This window comes from Petaurus breviceps, unplaced genomic scaffold, assembly GCF_028583685.1.
Source record: "Petaurus breviceps papuanus isolate PSGF00001 unplaced genomic scaffold, PetGlider_PUasm1.0 189, whole genome shotgun sequence".
NCBI lineage: Eukaryota > Metazoa > Chordata > Mammalia > Diprotodontia > Petauridae > Petaurus > Petaurus breviceps.
In genome coordinates this window covers 1,078,198-1,097,530 of record NW_027185809.1, presented here as the reverse complement: position 1 = coordinate 1,097,530, position 19,333 = coordinate 1,078,198, and the positions used below count along the sequence as shown (strand labels likewise).

The following is a 19,333-nucleotide window of genomic DNA, read 5'->3' as shown; positions in this document are numbered from 1 at the left end:
GAAGAAGAAGAAGAAGAAGAAGAAGAAGAAGAAGAAGAAGAAGAAAGGGAGAATAACAAAATAGTATAGTGGAGGGGGAGATTTGTTCACCATTCCATTCAGTGAGTGAGAATATGCCTGTAAATTGAGTATGAGATGAGAGATATGAATCTGGCCACCAGATCCCTCACCGAGCCCATCTTTCTGGCACTTGCATATGAGCTTGGCTCAAACAGGGGTGGGGGTGTCAGTGTGAGGAGGAAGACTAGGGAGCTATCAGTTTGGGAAAACCCCATTGTTTGGTAACATCTTAATCTTCCCAAAGGATAACTTTCTCCCTTCCCCACATGTTCTCGTGTTTTCTCTTGATAGAGTCTAGACCCAGAGCTGAGTTTTAGATAAACATACCTCTCCCTCCTCTTTTCCATGAACTTTGGGCCTGAACAGAGTTTGGGAAGATTGTTGGACAAATGTTCTAAGCAAGAGCACTTGCTCTGTTTCTTTTCCTCTTTTTCTCCAATGTCTGGTATACAGTTAATTGATGAGAAAGAAAACTGTATTTTGTATTTTAACCAGAATTTGTTTAAAAATTATTTATATATGGACATTTCTACTAAAAGAGAGGTCCAAAACGACAGTTTCTCCCACCAACTTCCACTTATATTTTATAGTAATCATGAAACAAAAGACAAATTTCAAGGCAACAATTTAAATAAAACAGTTTAGCCCTGAAGTCTTCAGTTTTGTTCAGACAGAACAATGGTGATGTAAGTATCAATATACCCAAGGAGAAATATCTGGCTAAAAACCTTGCTAAAAAATTCACTCTCTTTTTAACTACTCCACTCTAATTTGGTGAGGGTAAACAAAGAGATACCACTTTTAATTGGATCAAACAAGAAGAAATTTTTCCTTTTAGCCTGATCACCATTAAAAAAAGTGATTTAAGTTTCTTAGCTTCAGGAAATCAAGATTCCCTTCCTAAAAGTGATCAATTAAGGAAGGTTTATTAGGTCTTTGATCTAAGTGACCCCAGAACTTCAAACCAGGACATTATCTAGATATTATTTCTTAATATTTCATGATGTAACTAAGGCTTTAGTGCTACATGCTTCAACACTGGGCACAATTGTAACGTTAAGGGAATTTGAAGATCTTCCCTGCCCCTTAATAGGCCCATATGACCTGCTTTGAGCTGTGACCCAGTTCACAGCTTGAGTCACATGGAGCCTCTGTTGGGAGGAGCTTGCTAAATGGGTGTAGCAGAAAGAAAGAGTGAAGCAGAGCAGGGAGATAGTGAGGCAGAGCTCAGGAGAGAGCTCAGGCAGAGCAGCTGGTGTGAGTAAGAGAGGGAGGAATTTTGCCCAGTTTGTTTGTGGGGAGGCCTAATGGAGGGAAGGCTTGGGGATGTTGGTGCTTCCTGGATTGGTGGTGTATATAAACTTCTTTGTTACCATGGTGGAATTGGCTTTCTGGTATCTGAATAAATATCTTGGTTTTGAGGAAGAGAGTTTGTTATATTTTGCAATTCAATCCTGTAAATATGTCTGCATATTCATAGCAGCTGCTATGGGTATTGCATTGGCCATATAACAATAAATTTAGTAATTATTTTTCTATACAGTTGTTTGGACTGAGAAAGCAGAGTCCATATGTAAAGTGGACGGAACCATAGATTTTTGTATTTTTTAAAATAATTCTGAGCAATATTTTATTGTATCCTAGAACTTGGCCTGTGCTCCTGTGAGAAGTTCCTTGAGAGGGAAAGTAGTCTGAGCATTTACAGGCCAAATACCATCTTGGGTTCAGTGGGAATGCTCTAACTTTTTAAGATGGCTATTTCACAGTCATGAAACCAAGGCAACTCTGATCAGACCTCTTAGACGAGAATAAAGTAGGTTGCCACATGGTGTACAATTCAGGTATTGCACTCCCTCTTTGGATAATAAATATAGTAACATGCTGTCTTTCCATTAGCCCAAGGAACATAGTGTATGAGCTATTTGTATTACTGCAGAGCCTCAAGTGTCACATGCATCCCACAAGTGTAACAAAAGTTTATACCTGGGGCAGTTAGGTGGCAAAATGAATAGAGCACTGACCCTGGAATCAGGAGCACCTGAGTTCAAATCCAGCCTCAGATACTTAACACTTACTAGCTGTGTAACCCTGGGCAAGTCACTTAATACCAATTGCCTCACAAAAATAAATAAATAAATTGGTTTATACCTGCTTAAAACATATAAAACTGAATGCACACAGTCAAGAAAGGGCAGAAGCACACATGGACAGGGAGGGAGAGAAGCAAATGCTGTAGAGGTAGAAACAAACATCAAAGAATACACTAGGTATTCTAAGGAAAAAAATAAACCCAAAGCACAATGCACACGAAACTGCATTGGCCTTCCAAAAAAGAACCCAAAATGTGCCAGCCTGCCCCAACAGCTTTGCAGAAGCCTGGTCAGTCCCTAAAGTCATGGAACCAGCATCCTATTCTAGTTTTTGGTTGTTCAGCTGTTTCAGTCATGTCCAGCTCTTCATGGCCCCATTTGGGGATTTCTTAGCAAAGATACTGGAGTGGCATGCCATTTCCCTCTCCAGCTCATGTTACAGATGAAGAACTGAGGCAAATAGGGTTAAGTGACTTGCCCAGGATCACACATCCAGTTAAGTATCTAAGGTCAGATTTGAACTTAAGTCTTTCTGACTCTAGGCCCAGTATTCAATCCACTGAACCATCTAGCCACCTCCTCCTATTCTACTATCCCCTCCCAGAAATAAAATCGGCTATATCCCCCTCGCCTCCCCCATGAACAGACAAGCAGCTATCACAAGGCTATACAACTCTGTACAATTAATTCTATTAGAAATGAACTAACTAAAATTAGACACTTTAAAATGGGTGGGGTTTGCAGGATATAAAATAATATTCTAGTGGGTTATTGCTGTTGGCTTGGTTTTTTTTGTATGGATTAAATAAATGTCTTTTGAAGCAGTTTGGGCAATTTTCTCTCTCTGTCACTTGGCATGACTCTCTGTTTCCTGTTTTGTCATCCAGCTGGAGCCAGACAGAGGAAATAGTGGTTTACTGGAGAGAGGATAGAGAAGCACCAAAAGCCAGAGAGCAAACTCCAGCCCTCTCTCACAGACCCTGGGGAATTCACCAAGAACCATGGGAAAGCGACCAGACTTCACATATGCCAGTCTGGGGAAAAGAAGAGAGGGGATCTAAATCTGATTCATTCTTAAGCACCAAGCCAGAGAGACAGGGAGAAAATGCAGGTGATTCCCAGCCCTAGTCGCTTTCCTGTGCTCCAGTCCCATGTTACTAGCTGACTACTGGACATTCCAGACTGGATTGTCACAGACATCTCAAACTCACCATGTCTGAAATACCCTTAAATGAACCCTAGGTTCTAAACTTTCCTGTGTCAAGGGTACCACCAACCTCCTAATTGCCTAGGTTCAAAATCCCAAGTGTCATCCTCAACTCCTTCCTTCCCTTATATATCCAACTAGTTGCCAAATCTTGTTGTTTCAAACTTCACAATATCATATATATATATATATATATATATATATATATATATATATATATGTATGTATGTATGTATGTATGTATTATATATGTATATGTGTATGCATGTATTTATATATGTATGTATGCATGCATATCTGCTCACACAACTACCACTCTCCCCTGTCCTAAACTATTGGCATAACCTTCTAAGTAGTCTCTTCCCCACTTCAGACCTTCCTCCCATAGAGCTGATAAAAGGGTTGCCTAAGGCATAAATCTGACTACATCACTCCCCACATACACATTCAATAAACTCCAGCAGCTCCAGGATAAAAAAAAAATAAAAATAAAAAAAGCTTTTTTGGCATTTGAAGTTCTTTATAACCTGGTGAACTCTTCTGAATACAACAGTTCACATGGGCTGTATACACTACAGCACAGAAGGTTTCCATGTTGTCTCTCTCATTGAAATGTAAGCTCCCTGAAGGCAGGGACAGAGTTCTCTGTCTTTCGTTGTAGCCCCAGTGTTTTTAATAGTGCTGTGCACACAGGAGGTGTTTAATAAATGCTTGTTGACTGACAATGCTGGTGAAGAGAATTGCCAGACTCTTATATAGAAGTACAATAATAAACAGTAATGGAGTGTCAGGCAGAGACTTGGCATGTGGGTTGGGTTCAGGTACAAGGAAAGCTATTCTTCTAAGGTATGTTGTCCTTGTAGGTTAGGCCTGATCAGGTCAGTCTGGTGGTTTAGATTCAGGATTGAAATGAAATAAGAGGCTTATAGACTATCTGACAGTTAACAGGAAGACTAACTCTAGCAGGGAAAGGATACAACATCGATTCAGCTGGGTGCAGCTTCTGCATTTATCGTGGTTGTGCAGTCATCAAGTCTGAGGGAAGAGTTTCTGGCTACTCATGCACTGGGCTTTTTCTGCTTATACTGAAAGGAAGCTACATCAATGGCTGAGCATTTGTCCTCTGAACCAATTAAGGAGGGAGGATGATTTCAATGCCTTTTAAGGAAAAAAAAAAAGCCTTGCCTATTTGGCATATCTATCAATAAATATTCAATCAGAGCAGTTAGGTGGCTCAGTGAATAGAGCACGGGCGCTGGAGTCAGAAAGACCTGAGTTCGATTCCAGCCTCGGACACTTGACACTTAACTAGCTGTGTGACCTTGGGCAAGTCACTTCACCTGTTTGCCTTGGTTTCCTCACCTGCAAAATGGGGATAATAATATCACTACCTCCCAAGGTTGTTGTCAGGATCAAATGAGATAATAATTGTAAAGTTTTTTAGTACATAGTAAGTTCTTATATAAATGTTAGCTATTATATCTATCTTGTATGTAACTACTTAATTAAATTAAAATATAAGCTCCTTGAAGGCAGGGTAATTTTAGCTTTTCTTTATATCTTCAATGTCTAGTACAACTAATTCCTGGCCCATAGTAAGCATTTTATAAATGCTAATTGATTTAATAGTGCCATCAAGGTTGTGAGAATTTAGGGAGTATTGACCTAAGAAAAGTGGTTGGTGCTAGGAAGGAAAGGAAAGGATAAAGCATAATTGGGCCTTAATTGGGCTTAATTAATTAAATTTCACCTGGGCATAATTGGGGTGTACCCCAATTATGGGGTAACTGGGGTGTTCCCCAAGAATACCCAATTGAAAGAGCACTGAGAGCTTTTTTCCATCCTTGCAAAAATATCAAAACAACAGAACTTAGCATTTAGCTGATCTAGACAGGTCTAGACCAATCATTTAATCAGTGTAATGGACTCCTACTAGAGAAACTCTGTTTCTTGATACAGGTCAGGCTATAGTCTTATATAGCCTATATATATATATAGCTTATATATAACCTATAAACTAACTCTATAGACTTAGACTCTCAGTGTTACTTAACTTACAGTCTTAGAAATTCAATACCTGGAGCACTAAGAGAGAAAGTGACTGCCCAGGGTCTTCAGCTAGTTTGATTTAGAGGTAGAAGTGGTGTAGTGGGTAAAGGTCTAGCCCATGACACAGTACCTAGCTAGCAAGAAGAATTAAAATCGTTAAATTTTAAAATAGAAAGCTGCCATATAGACATGTTTTTTTCTCCTTAGGTATACCCCGAGAGAGCTCTTCCTTGGGTGGTTTTTCTCCTACTTCCTAAATCCTTGCTCCAGTGATTTCACTCATGTCTGATTCTTTGTGACCCCATTTGGGATTTTCTTGCCAAAGATACTGGAGTGGTTTGCTATTTCCTTCTCCAGTTCACTTTATAGATAAGGAAACTGAGGTAAACAGGGTTAAGTGACTTGCCCAGAGTCACACAACTGAAAGTGTCTGAGGCCAGATTTGAAATCAGCAAAACGGTCTGGAGAAGAAAATGGCAAGCCACTCCAGTATCTTTGCCAAGAAAACCCCAAATGGGGCCAAGAAGAGTTGGGCGTGACTGAAAACGGCTAAGCAACAACATACTTTGATCACACTGCTAAATAGACTGAGGCACGATTTAAAGTCAGGAGTCTTACCTGACTCTCAGGTCCAGCACTGTATCCACTGGGCAGCCCAACTGCCCCTTTTAAATAAAACAAAATGTGTCAATGATCAGTATCAGTGAGAGAGAAGGGAAACAGGTTGGGAAGGGCGCAATCATCTATTTGTCTTAATTAAGTGGAAGGTTAGAGTTCATGAGCTGACAATGATAATTGAACCCAGGAATTCCTTGTGAGAAGTTGGGGTGGAAGGATTGTAAGGACACCCCAAAAGCTCCTCACCTTCTCCACCCCCTATGTGGACCCAACATGTCTCTCTGATATGTGACACTGTACAATTTCATTTCTTTTTCCCCCATCAAAATGCAAATATTCCTGGCAAAGGTAACACATTAGATCTGAAGTGCAGGGAGAAACAAGGTCAGAAATCTATAATTGCAGACTGCATGAGTTTAATTGTATCATTAAATTATATTTACTTTCTGTTGCAATTATTAATTGATCCAAGTCTTCCAGATTTACTGCCTTACCTGGGGGCGGTAAAATATACAATGGCAATTATACAATGGTTAAGCTCTACTGACCTAATAATACATGTGTGCCAGCTTCTCATAAAGTGGTCCAGACATCTGCTACCATGATCAACTCATGAATGTCACCCCCTCACTAAATTAAGGTGATTTGAAATAGTCTTGTCAATCCTGACTTGTCTCCCCAAGTGTCAGTCATCGCCACATTTTGTTCTCTGAACCCAATTCCCTTTCCTTCTTGCCTCCTTCCTCTTTCTCCCTGCTCCAGCCTATGTTTCCCAACAGTTACATTATTCATCACCATGCACTTTACGATCCAGTCAACCTGGCTTTCTTGATATTCCTCACACTTGAAATTCCATCTCCCAAGCTTTTGCCCATGCTGTCTTCTATATCTGGCTGGGCGCCTCCTCCCTAAAATCACCTTGTATTTATTTCACATACAATTATGTGTGTATGTGTATGCAGACATGTGTATCTATATAATAGGCATATATATACACAGATACATGTCTGTATAGTCTCGCCCAATAGAAAATAAATTCCCTGAGGGCGGGGACTGTTTAATTTTTGTCTTCATATGCCCATCACCTAAGGTAGTGCCTAGGACATAGGCATTCAGTACATGCTTGTTAATTGATCAATTGATTGCTAACTAGTAACTAGTTAGATTGTGTGTGTGTGTGTGTGTGTGTGTGTGTTTAATTTGCCAAAATCTCAATGTGATCACATCCCTGGATAAGGCAAGGAATGTTTGGTATTTGAGCAAATTGTGGGAATTAAATATTACAGTCATTTCTACTGTACAGATGAGTTTAAGGTAATTGATGAAAGTGAGGAATGAGGTAGAGGCGGAAAGGACACTACTTCATATATTTTTAAGTTTTATTTAAGTCCAGTCCTGGATGACCTGTCAGCCCTAGAATCACAGGTTGGTGTTAATTAGACCTAGGAAAGGAAAAGGATATAGTCCCTTCCAGGAAAGGCTGTGTTGTGGGTCAGGCATGACTCAGGTGGGTCTGGTAGCTGGGGTTCAGGATTGGAGATGATATGAGATTCTCAAAGACTATCTAACAGCTAACAAAAAGAAGTTTGGGAGCAGTTCATAGTTGATCTCCTGATATAAAGTGATGACAGTGAGTGATTCAGCACTAGGAACATCAGAACTACAAGAGTGATTCAGCACTAGGAACATCAGAACTACAGAACTTGACACAATCACAGCTCCTCGTCATAGGTCAAAGTCATGTGTAGTAAGGAAATGAGACACTCAGAAAGGTTGTTACCCTCTGGTATAAAGCCTGTCCTAGTGTCTGCTAAGTCTTTTCCTGTACCATCACCATCTCAATAATCTGGCCAATCAGCCAGGACCTCTCCTTCCCTGGGAGTCCCATGGTAATAGGGGATGGAATGCAAAATCTTGGCATTTAATGCCTTGTGTTGAGGGTCTGTTCTCTTCTTCCTTGGGGACTCTGTAAGGACTTCATCTACCTTATTTTCACTAGGTAGGTGATTGCTACCAAGTTAGCTGGGGAGTCACTTTCTTCCAAGTAAATGCATGTAGTGAGACTGAATGAACCTAGAGAGACCTTAATGGGAAGTACATACCCAAAGCTTCCTTAGAAACTTCTAGGAACTCTTACAAATAAGGTTATTCATTTGCTTGGGCATTTGGTAATGATAAATTTCCTGGCTACTCCAGGCTATATGGCAGCCCAGGGATGGAAGGACTTTTTTTTGTACTTTGGAATAATGTGATAGAGCTGTAGCTGTCCCTTGGTTGTCTCCATACCCTGGGACTGCTGAAAGGGAGTGAAGTGTTGCATCTGATAAAAGAAGAGGATTTCAGCTAATGGTTCTCTTTGGCTGCAACTTCCTGATGGGGTGCTTGGAGTGTCTATGTTTGTAACATCCGTTTGTGACATCAGTTTGTAAAATCAATTTGTAAAACCAATCTGTAAAATCACATTCCCCCACCCCCAGCCTCAGAGCGTTAACTCTGCCCCTTCCCCCCTGCCAGCACTCTGCCCAGCAACAATTCATGAATTATTTATTTCTGCTTGGAACAATAACAAGCTACACCTATGAATCCTTCACTAAACCATCTATAAACATTTTAGCTTAGGCAAATGTTATCTCCCCTAAGTATAATGGCCAGCTGCATCTATGAATCCTTCAAGGCACTATCTATAGGTTAACTCCTTAGCCAATTATACACATACTTAGTCTCTGTTAGCCTTGGTTCCCAACATCCATCTTGTCAAACGTGACACTGATGGGTGGCAGACTAGGCACTTCTCAGTCATGACCATTAGCTGACTTAGTGACGTTTCAAGCCTAAAACCACACCTCCAGGTAGCCCCGCCTTGGGCTATTTCCCAGTGAATTATGGGCAATACACCTGCACAGTTGACATTAAAAGTGCATGTTCCTTTAAGCACTGACCACTCCTTAACTTCTCCCTAATCCCACCCTTACTCACCTAGTTAGCATAATTGACATCTGATTTACTATCTTGACTCCTTAAAACTATACCTGTGACTTCTTTAAGTTTGCAGGTTCCCTAAGAACCCCTGCCCACTGTAAAGCGTAACAATAAACTTTTACAATCCTGACTTCAAGATTGCTTGGGCCGTGTGAATTCACTCCAGACTGCACAGCAGGAACTCTGGTCCTCAGAGCCCCTGTAAAACCTGTTGTCATCCCCCCATCATTCCCAGGTGACAAAATGTGATTTCAGCAAAAGAAAAAAAAGAAATGCTTTTTTGTCTAACTTGACATAACGATGGCAAGATTTCTACAGAGTATTCTAGGGCGACTACCTCCCCCTTGCCTCGCTTATGTTTTCTTTTTTTAGTATTGGCCTTGTGGAAATCAAAATGTCCCAGAAGGCCTGGGTGTACTGGCAAGAAGCATCTACTGGAGTGATTATGGTTGTGAGAGCAGCTACAGGATTGAGCTGAAGAAGAGTGGGCAAGGGGGGGGGGAGGGAGAGAGGGAGGGAGGGAGAGAGAAAGAGAGAGAGAGAGAGAGAATCAAAAGGGACATCTTGCTTGATTGACTTGTACTCAATGCAGGTGGAAATATAAAATAGCTAATTAACAGATCTGCAGGGGGAAAAAAACTATCTCTTGATGAGGTTTGAATATTAGCCTCAAGACATAGAGAGTTTTTCTCATAAGGGCATCAGTCTGGTTGTTTAGTCCAGCAGAAGGCACAAGATAATGCTGATGGTTACTGAAATGACCTACAGTTGCACGTAATAAGAGGTATATGCAAATTCTTCTCTTGGTCTTAACTCCAAAGCAGAGAGAGCCTTTCATATTCCACAGCTGTTCCCTCCAGGCCATTCACCTATTCCCAATGGTTGCTAGTAACCAGTCTAGATGAAGATCTTATCTCTCACAAATTAGCCATTAGGTTCTCTGTTCATTCTTCTCAGAGGACTTGCCAGGATGCATCATTCAAGGTATCCCACATTAATGGGTTAATGGCCACCAAAGGTCATTTGAGTATGCCTCTCTTGTGGTAGGCTGTGCTATTGATGACCTGTGCAAAAGAACATCTGTAAGAAGCAGTTTCTCTTAGGCAGGGTCCTAGAGGGCTAGCAGAGGAGGCAGGGGGCCAGGCCTGGAGGCCCCAGACTCTGGCTGAGTTGCAACCTATTTGAGGGGTGGAGAACCTATGGCCTCAAGGCCACATGTGGCCCTCTAGTTCCTCAAGTACAGCCCTTCAACTGAATCCAAATAGGGTCACACCTGTGACCTGGTACTTCCTTGTCAGTCATCACCTGAATTGATTGAACACCTGTATTTAGGAGTAATGAATGAATTGCAAATAGATTCATAAGCATCCCTGTTTGTCCTGAGTCACACACACCTTTTTAATTGATGTAAGAAAGCTTTCTGTCCCATCTTCAGGGCAGAACTACCCTCTAAGTTACTCAGTTATGGCCTGAGACAAAGCCAAACATATATCATCAATTATTTTGAACATATTTACTCTATTATTTTAAATAGTGTCAATCAAAATTCAAATATGAAAAGATTGCATATAAAACCATAAAGTCTATAATTATAATTTGTTTGAAAATGTCTTAACTGAATTTAAACAAGGTGTCTTCCATACATATAAAAAAAATAAAATAAAGGCCTCCTGTATCCTACCCATATCAATAGAAGGACCATTTGATATCACCCAACTCCTAAGAGGCAAGCCTGGATGAAGGGTAATCTGATGCTACCCTTTCAGTACCAACTAGGGCTTAGCAATAGACAAGCAAATGTTTTCTAGAAGTGTTATAGCAAGTGGCTGCTTTGGGGAGCTTAAAGTTCCAGAAGCCCAATCAGTGGTCTTTTGGCCTAGCCACTCCCTCAGTGCTTGCCAAAGGTTCTACTCAGCCTGGTCTCTATGGTCAAAGACTTCCAAAATCAAGGGTTCCATAAAGTCAAGTCAAGTCTACAAGCAATTTTCTTCTACGTGCCAGGCACTGTGCTAAGCTTGGCCAAAAGCAATCCTGGCTGTCAAGGAGTTTGCAATCTAGTTGTAGAAACAGCACGTGCAAATAACCATATACAAACTAGTTCTGTGTGGAAAAATCAACATAGGGATTATTATTGGAATTAAAGGAGATAGGGATAGGCTTCCTATAGAAAGATTTTAGCTGGGACTTGCAGGAAGTCAGACAATCCCAGGAAATCTCAGAGATAGAGACAAGGAGGGAGAAAATTCCAGGCATAGGAGACAGCCAGAACATATGTGTCCCGAGAAGTGGTTAGGACACAGTTCCTTCCCCACACTCCAGTCCAGTCCCTCAGATACACTGTCATATACTTGCCCCTTCTCTACCTTAAATTATTCTTTTGTTGTCTCATGCAATAACATTGTATTCTAGTTGTTCTTCATCCTTTGTGTCCAACACTCTGTCTTTATATAATTTATGCCTCTGCCTTGAGGGAGGTTTTACCATGATCCTCCCAATTTTTTCTTCCTATGAGAGATATTGGCTAATTGGATTAACCCCATTTTCAGAGACTGCAGATAAGAATAAGGAACAATCTATTCCAAAATACTAAGGGGAAAATCAAAAAAGATAAATGCTTCTATATAGGCAAAATGAAAACGAAAAATTAGTTGCAAAAAATATAGAGGAGATGAAGGAAAGTATTAGAAACTATTTTGCCCAATTATATGCCAGTGAAACTGATAACAAATGAAATAGATGGATATTTACAAAACTATAAAATACTCAAGTTAACATAAGAAATAGAGAATTCCAATAACAATGTCATAAATAGAAATTGAACAAGTAAAAAAGAAACTTTCAAAGGCTAAGGGGATGGTGGGGGGGAGCAGGGAGAGGGAAATCAGTATCGGATGAATTTATAAGTGAATTCTGTCATCCAACGAGCAATTAATTCCAACATTATATAAATTCTTTGTGAGATATATATATATACATATATATATACACACACACATACATATATAATAAATTGGGAAAGAAGGGTATTCTGCTAAATATCTTCTGTAAAACATATATGGTCCTAATACCTAATCCAGAAAGAGAAAAAGCAGAAAACTATAGACCAATATCTCTAATGAATATTGATGCAAAAATGTTGAATAAAATGTTAGCAGAGAAGCTAGAACAACAACGTCAAATGACTATACCATTGGACCAGGTTAGATTTATACTAGGAATGCAGGATTGGCTCAATATTAGGAAAACTCTAAACACAGTAGACCTTATTAATAACAAAAATAATTTTTAAATCATGCAATTATATTCATAAGTACAGGGAAAGTTTTTGACAAAATATGATACCCATTTACATTATTTAAAAAAAAATTTAAAAGCATCATTAGAAATGTGTAGCTGGGAGCAGCTAGGTGGTGCAGTAAAGAGTGCACTGACTCTGGAGTTAGGAGGACCTGAATTCAAAGCCCATCTCGGACACTTGGACACTTACTTACTAGCTGTTTGACCTCGGGCAAGTCACTTAACCCCAATTTCCCTGCCTTTCCCCCTCAAAAAAAAAAAGAAAAGAAAATGAAATGAAATGTGTGGACTACTGCATTAAATTGAATATATACTTTTTTCATTATGTAATAGAAATTCAGTTTCATATGCAATTCTCTGTTGTTCTTTGTATATAGAAATGTTCGTTTTTGTTGATTTGTTGAGTTCACAATAATTTTTTTAAAGAAAGTAAAGTGTTTTCTGCATCTTTTGTCCAGGTTATACACAACCCTTTGCCAGTAGAGAAACATAATGAGGTGCAGAACAAAGAAACTAAGTCCAGCAATGACTGAAATGAGGAGCAGAGCCAGGAGTGTGCTGGTAAATGATTAACAACTGGTTCTCCAAAATAAAATTTACTCAGGACACACTTTGAAGTTTAATCTGAATTACTATTTCCTCTATCACTTTTTGTAACACTTGCCAGTTCCCAAGGTATAAATGCTCACACTAGAAATTTAACAATCTTTTCTTTCAAGCCCATTTGGGCCGGCTCCAGCACACCGCTGAGCAAAGCTAAAGGTCTGCCCATTCCTGGTCCTGAGTCCTGTCCCTCTTTAGTCATTTCAGTCCTATCCAACTCTTCATGACCCCATTTGGGGTATTCTTGGCAAAGAGACTGGAATGACTTGCCATTTCCTTCTTCAGGTCATTTTCTGAGGCAAGTAGTTGTGACTTGTCCAGGGTCACCCAACTAGTAAGTACCTGAGGCCAGATTTGAACTCGGGAAGATGAGTCTCTTAACTCTAGGCCCAGCACTCTATCCGCTGCACATAGTGCCTACTGTGTGCCAGGCACTCTGCTAAGAGCTTTAAAAATATTCTCTCATTTATTCTCACAACAACCCCACTGAGAAGACATCACACACAAAAATGAAATTATGTGAATCCTCACAGACAGGTTACTGACATGGCAGTCATTTCAGAAATAGCTGTCTGTGCAATATCAAATCATCTACTGGTTAGAGAACAGGCAAAAAGAAACCCTAATTTAGAAGAAAGGCTAAAAAAAGAGGATATGGCACTGAGCACAATCACCTTGTATTCACTTATAATTCAGATACTAATATTACCCACTTCATATCACTCTTGAAATCATAGAATCATAGAGCAGTACAGCAGAAACATTGATGGCTTTGGAGTCAGACCTGGATTCAAATCTTGCCTCTTGACACCTACCTTTGTAGCCTTGGGCATTTGCTTAAGCTTTCTGTGCCTCAGTTTCATCATCTGCAAAATGGGACCTATGATTTAGATGACTTCTGGGGTCCTGTCCAGGTTTAAATCTATAATTCAACTATAGGATCCCTTAGCATGGACTCATTCATCACAGATCCTAAGGCTGGAAAGGACCCAAATGAGGTCCAGAAGGCTTAGTTTGCCCAAGAATGCCCAGTTATTTTATATATACATATATATGTATATATATGCATATGTGTATGTGTATATGTATGGGGGGGAGTGTGTGGTGCCCTTTCCATACAGCACACTGCTTCTTAAATCCTAAGTGACAGCTAGCTGAAAGATGCTCCCTGCAGAGAGAAACACGCAAGAGAATTTTAATGGGGGTGGGGGGAGGGTAAAGGTAGGGGAAATCCATTGCCCAGATCTATATCCAAGAGAGTCAGAAGTCAGGTCTGAGATGTTTTTGAACCTAGATTACCTCATCTTTAAGAAAGGGATAATACCTCATTTGTGCAAATATAGGGAGCTAGACTAGATAATCCCTTGAGGTTCCTTATAATCGTATGATCTATGCTAAACTAATGTTTGCTGAAGTCCGCAGCTGTTCCTGCTTAATTCATATGATTATTATTTTCTCCATCTCTTTTTGTAGTCTTTGTCAGTTTCCAAGGTGTAAATGAGCATACTGAAAATTTAACAATATGCTCCTTCAAGCAAGGGCTCCAGCAGACCCCTAAGCAAAGTTAAGGTTCTTCCAGTTCTTGGCTCTGAGTTCTGTACCCCTACCCATCCATATCATAAAGTGGATTCTTGGTTAGCATTGTGATTGATCATCTCATGGCCACATGTGCATCAAAATTCAGTCTGTCATTTAAGGCCTTCCACAGTCTGTCTCCCAACTACCTTTCCAAACATACCTCACTTTCCCTATCCTGCATACATTTCATATTTCAGCCAGACCGGATGACTGGCTCTTCCTATGTCTCATCAGTCCCAGAGTTAATATACATAAAGTATTTTACAGGCTTTAGAGTGCCATATAAATATTAGCTACTATTATTATTGTCTCCTACCTCCATGCATTCATGCAGGCCATTCCCATGCCTGAAATGTTTTGCTTTCTCATATCTATCTGCTAAAACCTTAGGAGATGAAATACACCACCCACTTCCTGCTAGAGAATTGATGAGGAATGAGACATACTTTCTGGACACAACCAGTGAAGGAATTTGTCATACTGGAATAAACATATTTTAAGGGTTTTCCTTTTCTCTTTTTGTTATTCATTGGGGAAAGGAGGGATAATAAATATATTTTTAAAATTATACAAAAGAAATTATTTTTTAGAAAGTAGGAAGTAGAAAAAATGAAGGGAGATTAGCATTACTAGATCTCAAATTATATTCTAATTAAATAATTATCAAAATCTATTGTTACTGATTAGCTTCAGTATGAGGTTGGGCACAGGGAAAACAACTCCCCAAAACAAAAGCAAAACAAAACCCTATGTCACAAAATTATGCTTTGTCAGGAAGAAATGAACGAATTCACAGGCTTGTAGATTAATATGAAGCCACAGAGATAGATACCAAACATGTTCTTCCAGAAGAATCAGAGGGCATGGTGTGCAGTACGAGGATGGGAAGAGGGGCAGAATTAATATTTATATAGTGCCTACTATTTGCCAGGCACTCTGCTAAGAGCTTTAAAAATATTCTCTCATTTATCCTCACAACAACCCCAATGAAAAGACATCACACACAAAAATGAAATTATCTGAATCCTCACAGACAGGTTACTGACATAGCAGTCATTTCAGAAATAGCTGTCTGTGCAATATCAGATCATCTACTGGCTAGAGAACAGGTAAAATGAAACTCTAATTTAGAAGAAAAGCTAAAAAAGGATATGGTAAGAGTACACAAGAGTAGATCAGTGGGATAAACTAGATAGTAAAACCTAGAAACAGACAACTGTAGGGCAATATGGTGAACCACTCCAGTATCTTTGCCAAGAAAACCCTAAATGGGGTCATGAAGCATTGAGCAGGACTGAAAAACAACTCAATAACAATTCAACAAATCCAGCAGCACAGGCTACAAAGGGAAGAAACTCCTTATTTAACAAGAACTGCTAGGAAAACCAAGAGGTAGTTTGGTGGAAAATAGGTTTAGCCCAATATCTAAATTAGTGGAAATGTGATAAGTTCATCATGACTCGGTAATCCATTGCTAGGGAAAACCTGCCCTGTTCGTCTGCTTAATTATAACTATATATAATATATATAGTAGCTAACACCATTCACTTGGTTACAATTACCTGAATTGTAGGAACAGTATCTGGAAAGCAATAAACATGTACTAAAGAACATACCTGATTGAGACCTTTTCTCTCTCTGAATTTTATCCTATATTTAAAATTAATAAAGGAGAGAAGGGAAGTAAGGAATCATTCTTAGGCAACTTGGCTTAGTAAATAGAGGGGAAGACTTGGAATCAGGAAGACCTAGTTTCAGATTTTCCCTCAGACAGTTTACAAACTTTAAAGCACTATATAAAACTATTGCTATTATTATTATCATTAACTATATTACTCTAGGCAAGTCACTTAACTTCTTTGAATCTCAGTTTCCTCATCTATAAAATGGGCATATTAATATCCTTAGTAGCAATCTCATAAATATTATTTGTGAAGATTGAATGCAATAATATATGTAGAATGAATGTACATGTATAACCTATATCAGACTACTTACCATCTCAGGAAGGGGGAAAGAGAATAAGAGAGGGAGGAAGGAATAGAATTTGGAACTCAAAACTTTTTAATTATTATTTAAAATTATTATTAAAAGGGTTGGCTAGGTGGTGCAGTGAATAGAGTGCTGGCCCTGGAGTCAGGAGGACCTGGGTTTGGATCCTGCCTCAGACACTTCACACACACACACACACACACACACACACACACACACACCTAGCCATGTGACTTTGGGCAAGTCACTTACCCCCAGTTGCCCTCCAAAAAGCAAAAACAAAAAACAAAAACAAATAAAATTATTATTAAAATTAAATTTATTTATTAAATTTAATTTAATTTAAAATAAATTAAATTAATGTATTAAATTTAATTTAAAATAAATTAAACTAATTTATTAATTTTAATGTATTGAATTATTTAATTTGTTAAATGTGATTTATTAAATTTAAAATGATATTTTAAATTATTTTAACATATAATTGAGGAAAATACATTATTTTTTTAAAAACAGCATATGTAGGATGATTTGTAAACTTTAAAGCACAATTTAAATGTGATTTATTATTGTTATTTTTGCTGTTATTATTAATATTCCTTTAAGGTTAGGCTCAGGTACAATTTCTTCCATGAAGCCTTCCTTTATGTCCCTAGTTAAAACTTTGCACTGCCTCTTTAGATTTTCTGAGGGTACCTTGCCTTTATCTCTACTTTATTTTATATTTATTTGCATATATAAAGGAGCATAGATTTAGTTCAGATGAAAGTTTTACAGCCTTTACAAGATGTGAAATGATCTGTTCAAATCTGAAAGGATCTACCCTTTCATCCTCCCCTCATTTAAACATTTATTGTTCTCAGAAAATCAACCAGTGTGCTTTGGGAAATATCTGTCAACAGTCCCAAATCCTAGATAACTCTCTAGTGACTAACATTCTAGATTATGTGTAGGACATATTACATGCACATGTCATAACAGCACATACATATATAAGCAAACATGCCTAATCAGTAGAACAAAGCAATACAGCAGTACCACAAGTAAGCCTACTAATAACCGAAAAAATGCTCATTTTTCTTCAGTAGATCCTTGCAAACTAGGGCATCCAAGAGGATGGAGAATCTCTCTAGATTATGAGTACTCACTCTTAACATTATAGTTCATGAGCCCCCACCACTATGTTACCATTAACAATCAGTCAGTTGTCACAATTAGCTTTTGGGAAAAGATGATGTAGGAAAAATAGTAACTACAAAACATAGGCTACTCAGAAAACTTAGATACCTTTCCATAAATGCACACAGTATTCATTGGAATAGTACACTCAAAATATAATAGTAACAAGACACATGCATAGGGAACATATGTAATCAAGATAACTTGGAACTTTGGTATAACAGGGTTTCCATCTCCTTTCCCTCTTTGTGGAGTCCTCATGTTGCTGCTTCTCAGTTTCTAGAGTTACATAGCCAACTCTCTTTTCTTCCACCAAGAGACCCTTTTCCTCAAAAACTGCTTCCAGACCCAAGTGCACTCAGATGCCTCACTGTACCTATTGATTTGGAGAATATGCATCTTCTCACTCTCTCTTAGGGTGCCTCAAACTGTTTTGAACTAACTCTTAACTTCTGAGTGGGGTGTCTACCTCTGGGTGACTAACTGCTGCTATGACCAATGAAGGAAGACTGAGGAGAAAACTGATAAGTTTGGTTCTTTCCCAACCACTGGCTCAAGCCTTGACCCTTCCAGGCTAACTCCAACTGAAGAGTGTCTCCAGGGCTTAGTTATTTAAAGTCCTGCAAGGGCATAACCAAGGGGGGTTAACAGTCATTCAATGACATTGTTCCCTTCTGACTGAATCAGAGAGAGATGTTCATATTTCCCAAAGGGATCACTGTGTGTTAGCAATTTGTTAGCACACAGACACCTCACCATCTGTAATTATATCCTATGAATGTATCAGCTGAGTTGGGGGAAGGATAAATACTAAGTTCACTCTCCCCTACACATATATGTCATATTCCCCTTCATAAGCTTCTCAAGGTTGAGGATTACATAATTTTTTTTCTTCTTCATATTTATTATTTATTTCTCTTTAACATTTTTTTTCATTTTGACCTTCTGAGAAGCCAGGCAATATGATATCAATTACCCATATGAAATCATACAAAATATATTTACATCATTTTTCATATTTGCTTCCCAATACCTATAGTACCTTGATAGCAGGGATATTCAATAAATCTCTGTTGAATTGAATCAAATTCCATAACTCAAAGGAATGTGTAACTACAGAGGCAAAAGTGATATGGCAGGCAGGACATTCTTTGTGGCCAGAAAGACCTGGGTTCAAGTCCCAATTCCACTCCTGAAAATGGACACGTCTTAGTTTTTAAAAAGAGAAAACAGGTAGAGTCTTTGAAATATCATTCTATAAGCTTTACTCTAATTTATGGCAAAATTCTAGAATGAACTATTAGAGGAATGATTTACAATTATTTAGAAAAAGAAGCAGAGAAGAGCAACCAGGTCAGTGAGAGGAGCAGAGACCATGCCATGTGGCATTCAGCTGAAGAAACCAGACATTCTTATGCTGGAAAATAGAAGATTTAGGCGAGATATATTTGCAGTCTTCAAGTCTTTGAAGAGTTGTCATAGGGAAGACAAACTATATTTTTTTCTGCTGGGTCACATAGAATAGATCTGTGGGCAATAGGTGGAAATTGCAGAGAAACAGATTTAAGCTCTATGTCAAGAAAAACATCCTAAACTATTAGAACTGTTCAGAAGTAGAATGGACTATGTTAGGAAGAGAGTTCCCCATTACTGAAAGTCTTCAAACAGAGGCTAAATTGTC

General features: G+C 38.8%; 1 protein-coding gene and 1 long non-coding RNA gene across 2 annotated transcripts in view; one reads left to right on the top strand and one right to left on the bottom strand.

Annotated features, from left to right (window-relative positions):
• LOC138164192 (uncharacterized) overlaps positions 1-12,911 on the top strand; it is a 93,690-nt gene extending 80,779 nt beyond the window's left edge. Inside the window, exon 3 of the long non-coding RNA XR_011169003.1 lies at positions 12,759-12,911. This is a non-coding gene — a long non-coding RNA (uncharacterized lncRNA). The remainder of the gene's footprint in view (positions 1-12,758) is intronic.
• Positions 1-19,333, bottom strand: part of LOC138164189 (deubiquitinase DESI2-like) — a 115,276-nt gene that overhangs the window by 67,188 nt on the left and 28,755 nt on the right. The window lies entirely within an intron of this gene.